At 33.4% G+C, this 6,000-nt stretch overlaps 1 protein-coding gene across 1 annotated transcript in view; it reads right to left on the reverse strand.

Moving 5' to 3' along the window:
* Positions 1 to 5,616, reverse strand: part of LOC150103384 (lipase member I-like) — a 40,403-nt gene extending 34,787 nt beyond the window's left edge. The window contains exon 1 of the mRNA XM_090398513.1: positions 5,528 to 5,616. The gene's annotated coding sequence lies outside the window, so the exon portion shown is untranslated. The remainder of the gene's footprint in view (positions 1 to 5,527) is intronic.
* Between the last annotated feature and the right edge of the window lie 384 nt (positions 5,617 to 6,000).

A 6,000-nucleotide genomic window follows, 5' to 3' on the forward strand; every position in this document is an offset into this window, starting at 1 on the left:
TGCACTAAGAAATTTGTACTAACAAATGCTGGTCACGTAAACTTAGCCACAACATTTCTTTCCGGTAATGAAGTTCTCATGAGTGAACACGTTTTATTGTTTCAGTTAGTTGCTTCAGCAATATTTCCTTGACTACAGTGGCATTTATCTCTTGGTTAATGAATTAGTGAATTTCTCATGAGTGGCTTTTCGTCTTTAGGAAATCGGCTTATTAGTTAAAAGTCGGTTGGCAGCGACTTATGTTCCAAGTCATTCCGAAACGTGTCGTCATACTGATCTTCTTCCTCGTTCTTTTGTTTACTTCTATATTTATGTGTTTGCTGTTAGCGATAAATCGTTTCAAGCATTTTAGCTTCGCTTTAAAGCATTTTGTGTTGTAACTGATTCCTTTCATAATATTCTGGAAACGGATCATTGAAACAACACAATTTTTGCGTTCATTTTTGTTTTTATACTTAGGAAACCATTAACATTTTTGTCGCCGAGGTTTAAGCAACTGTCATTCATTTTTAATAAAAACTTTCTAAAACAAAATTCACTGAAAAATCCCATCTTATACACTGTTGACGATTACTGATCAGCAGCATTCTTAAATAGTTGCCAAGAACACTTGGAGAGGCACCATGCATTTTGCATGTACGCTTTCACCTTTACGTACATAAAGATTTCTAATTCAGTGACTGATATGTGTACATTCTGAACTATCAAGAGATAAAAAGAGAAAAATACATCTTTGGTAACTTGATGCAGTTTTCAAGTTACCAACTTAAAAAAAATGCATCAAGTTATCACAATATCGCCATACTAGTCGTTTTTTTTTTCTTTAGGCACTTGCACTTCGTATTCTTGCCTTTACACTTGGAAAACTATTTTTCCCTTTCTCTAGAAAAAGGTACGCACGCATATCCATACATCATATTATAGTTCAGGCTTCATTTCATACGATGTCTAGCAACTTAGAAAAGAAACGATTTTGTAGACTGTTTTTTTTTCTTTATGCAAAAATCTTTTTTTTTTAGTATCTTTATTTCTTACAAGTACTTTAGGTGTTTTTATTCTTTGTGCACTTCCAGTTAATTCTATTGTGAGTGCTCTTATTAGGCATCGTTTTATTATAATTTGTATTGCAATCTGAATCTAAATCTTTTAAATTAAACTTTTAGATATTTATCTGACAAACATGTTTAACTCATATTGTAATCTATATGATCTCATTTATTTCAATAAAAATAATAGTTTTTATAAGAAAATAAAAAATATTTATTATATTACTTTAATACGCCATATTTTGAATTTGATTAATTTGCATAAAAGAATTATTTTTTCAACCTGTATACAGTATGAAGGAGAAATGACGGAACTGAATGGTTCCTGACTGAAAAAGTCCTTTTTAGGACTTCCAGGGAAACAAATGGCAATGCTGTAGCCAATGAAGTTTTAACTGAGGCTCGGCTATTGCCGTTACCCAGCCATGACTAGAGCTTTTTAGCTCAATAACACCCCATCCACACAAATTTTCTTCATTCAAATGACGGGATAAAGAGTCAAGGACTCAATCCTTCGCCCAATTCTTTTAAGAACTGTATACAGTATGGTGAGATGCGGTGATTGATTCATTCAATCCAATACCTTTGGAGAGTAATGGATGGTAATGCTGTAGCCAATGAAGTTGGCTACAGCATTGCTCAATAACACCTTATTCCTACACTGTCCTCTACAGATAACGGGGAATATGAAAAGCTTTCTTGCTTCGCCCCTTTAAGCCAGTCCCTATAAGGACTGTATACAGTATTTTATTTTAATATATTCTTTTTTTTTGGCATCAACTTTCTAAAATAGATAATCAACTGCTTATGAATAAAACTTATAAATCAATGTAGTCAGATTAAAACAACATTGTGTTCATCAACGCATACAGATTACAATAGAGGAAACTTGAGACACCTGAGCACACTGAAACCCAAAAGACGAAGTACAAAGTCATTAATGTAAGATTATGAAAAGAAAAAATGTTAAGATATCTTCTTTGAAGTCTTCACTTTGATCATTAAATATACGAAGTGTACCCAATCTTAGACAATATGAAAAATCTATAATATGATAAATAAAGGTGGTATAGCTGAATGTATATCTTTCAACGGAAAAAAAAAAAAATATATATATATATATATATATATATATATATATTCTGAACATTCATTTATACTCGGTAGAAATATTATATTTAAATGACTGATACCGAGAGATAAAGAGATGACATGGTTTATTTAAAAAGTTACTACTAATTTACTAGTTTCGTTGAATGGATCAACTTCTTCAGGTATCACAATCAAAGAAATATACAAAAAATAACAGAGACTTAAAAATTGCATTAACAGTACTAGTCCAAAAAAAAAGTAGTACATTTATTTTGAAAACAGTAATGTGAGCTTGAGTTCCAAATAAAAGTTGACTACGTGCTGTCACGAGTGCGCCAGTATTGAACAGAGGCAATGTGTGCGTCAGAAAGATTGAAACGTAGGGAGTTATCGATATGGGAAGAATCTAAGGCAATTTCTCTGGACTCGACAATCTTTCTTTCAAGTTCATTATAGCACACATGGCCATTAGAAGTTTGTGTCCAGTCCACAATGTGTTGGCGGCCTTCATCTGAGATAACGGAGAAAAGAACGTGGCTAGAGAGAGCGCTGACTCTAATCCTGTTGTAGGGAATATCTCTACGGTGATCTTCCAGACGAAGAAGGATGGATTTAGCAGTTTAGCCGTAGTATGACTTTCCCCAATCACATAAGATCTTGTAGACTCCTGGAAACTAAGTTGGAAGATGTTTCTCTTTAGGTTTACTAAGTATGGATCGAAGATTTGGGAGTGTAGTGAATCAAGTTCTGAAATTAAATTTCTTGAGAATTTTAGCTAATTCTCAAGAAATTAGCTAAAATTTTGTTTTAGCTAATTTATTTGTTTTATCTCTAGTTTTAGTGAAAGAGAGCTGATGTAAGGTAAAGAGATAAAGGCTCTAGTGGAAGAGGGATCTTTAGAAGCAGTTGAGTGACGGAGAGAAAGAAATGTTTCAATTTTATTAAGAGAGAAACCATTATTGATAAAAGTCTTTTTTAAAAAAAAGGAGTTCATTTTCAATTTCTATATCTTCTGTTAGTAACGATTTGGCCCGGTGTCCTAAGGTAAAAATATTACCATATTTTTGCGGAGGGTAGTGATGAGAAGAAGAATGAAGGTATCTGTCAGTATGAGTAGGTTTTCTAAAAATTGAGATTTTAATATTTTCAGAACATCTGGTAAGCTTCAGATCTAGAAAGGGAGAGGTAGTCATTGGATTCCAGTTCGAAGGCAAAAGATATTTTTTCATAAAATTTGTTTAGGTGGTCCAAAAATAAATTGAGGTTGTTGACATCGTCTTCCCAGATGAGACATATGTCGTCTATATAACGATACCCAAATTTTGGTTTAAGGGGGGAAGGGGTTAATAGCTTTTTCTTCAACATCGTTAAGAAATATATCGGAGAGAGTTGGCTTCCCATGGCTAGACCTGAGTTTTGTAAGTAGATCTTATTGTCATATTTGAAGTATCATGACTTTATGCAATGGGAGAGTAAAGCAAAGAGTGTTTGGGATAATTTGTTCTTCAGAAGATTGAAGACTTCTTCAGCAGAAGCATTTGTGAAGAGAGTGAGAGAGACAATATGGAAACTAGCAGTTAAATCTGTTTTTTTTTAAGTTTGATGTGCTTGATTTTTGATACAAAGTCAGCAGATTTTTTAATATGAGAAAAGGAAATTCCAGAAAGATTTCTTAAAAAGTTCCGAGGTACTTAGAAAGGTTGTAGGTAGGTGGGTGCATCCCTTCAACTATTAGTCTGAGCGGAACATTTGCCTTGTGTATCTTGGGGAGACCATATATTCGAGGGATTAAAGGATGAAGTGATCTAAGTGAAAGACGGATGTTTCTTGGTAACTCCAAGGTGGTTTTTAATAAATTATTAGTCCTATTGTGTAATTCAATTGTTGGATCACTGTTAAGTTCAGAGTAAGTATCACTGTTTAAAAGTTCCAAAATTTTATTATGGTAATCAGACTTGTCTAAGATGACAGTCGCATTCCCATTGTCAGCAGGTAGAATCACGATGTCATTATTAATTTTTAAAGACTTAATAGCTGCTCTTTCAGAGGAAGAGATGTTGTCTGGACGTGGTCTAGCATGATTTATGGTGAAAATGGCTTCTCTACGAAGCAGATTAGCTTCTTTGATTGGTAATAAAGATGCCTCCTTTTCTATCTTCGTTAAGAGTTGTTCTTTAGGTATGGAGGTAGGAGCAGTGACAAAATTATATATATATATATATACGCACTCTGTTCATTTCATTATGGGCGTTATAATTAGTTTCGTCTAATTTTTTACCGAGGAGAATCGACCTGAACAAACTCGGGTAGAAGGCCAACATCGAGGTGGCCTCCAGCCCGTTTAGAAGAGAATCACCCAGGATGGGTCTCTCGTAATTTCCATCCTTGCGTTATTGTTTTTACTAGTTTTATAGTTTTTACTAGTTTTTTATTCAAAGTTTTTTTATACAATTTTAATGATCATTTTTATTTTTATTCCTTTTAATCTAATTTTTGGATATTGATAATTTTCCCCTTTTAGAACTTTTTTAATGAATGAAAATTCAGACGACCGTTGTAGATCAATATCCCAAAACTGGACAGCTGAAGTGTCTCCCCCCCCCCACGTGTGTCACTGTTTTTGTTTCCTCTTCCGATTCTTTGCTGAATTTCAACGTCATTTAAACTGAAAAAGACAATGATTGATCATAGAAATGAACGTAGGTAGCGTATAATTGTGCGATGCGTTTCTGTGAAATATCAAACCATAAAATATGAAACAAAAATGTGTTGTAGTGTAGTCTATATGATATAAAATAAAAGTGTATTATATTATATGAAACAAAATTAAAAAATGTCTTATATGAAACATGAATAAATGTATATTATATTATCTCAGACTTTGTTAACTTAGTTGAGGTTTTAAATGCTTTAGAATTGAGTATTGTGCGTTAAGAGAATAAAGAGGTGGCCGTACAAAAATTAGTATATAACATATTTCTAATAATAACTCTAAATGTAATATTTCTGTCATCCATTATTACTTTCCTCACTTTGCATAGCTTAAAAGTATAATAAATGGTTACCTTTTTATCGAACGAAGCTCATTGGCTGGAAAAACCTAGGTTCGAATCCTGGTTAGGACAAGAACAACTTTTATATCATGGCTTTTAACAGAAAGTGAGTTCCCCGGTCTCATACTGGGCTGGGGTTTTCGTCCCGGAAATTTTCTGTTACATGGAAGCAAGCAAATTCACCAGAAAAATACGCGTAATGTGCATACAAATACATACCCTATGCAGGGTTAACTGTCCTATCTGAACTTTTAATTTGAATCGTTATAAATAAATAATTATTACTATTTTATAAAGTATTAGATAAATCTACCTTTTTTTTTCTTACTCACTGACCTTCCGAAGTTTCCTTCCATTGGTGTTAATGGTGTCTACAAAATCTACATCTGTTCTATCAAGACGATTTTCTGGCAGTTGTTGAAGAAAAAAAAGGTCCACCAGGATCAACACCTACAAATACAATGAGAATTGCATCACCTTTCGATCATGCAGATCTTCCAAACAATAATAACCCCGTTAATAAGAATGAATAGTCTTAAGAATAAATTGCCGGTCTGCTTGGCAGTACAGATAGTGACACCGATTTCCAAGCCATTGACTAGAATACTACAGTAGCAATGATGTTTCCGGATATCATTGTGATAAATTATTTTCATTGCTCAATATGATGCCATGGTTATAACTAAAAGCTTGAAAAAAGTGCAGTATTTTGTCTCTCTAGGGCAGGTAACATGGAATGGAATTTTTAATGGTACTGGCTGCACTCGACATGGAAAACTGAGATTTCCCCGACGAATGAACTATACTAT

The sequence above is a fragment of the Typopeltis vanoorti genome, chromosome 9 (genome assembly GCF_054136105.1).
Source record: "Typopeltis vanoorti isolate ZY-2024b chromosome 9, IOZ_Tvanoo_1.0, whole genome shotgun sequence".
NCBI classification, from domain to species: Eukaryota; Metazoa; Arthropoda; class Arachnida; order Uropygi; family Thelyphonidae; genus Typopeltis; species Typopeltis vanoorti.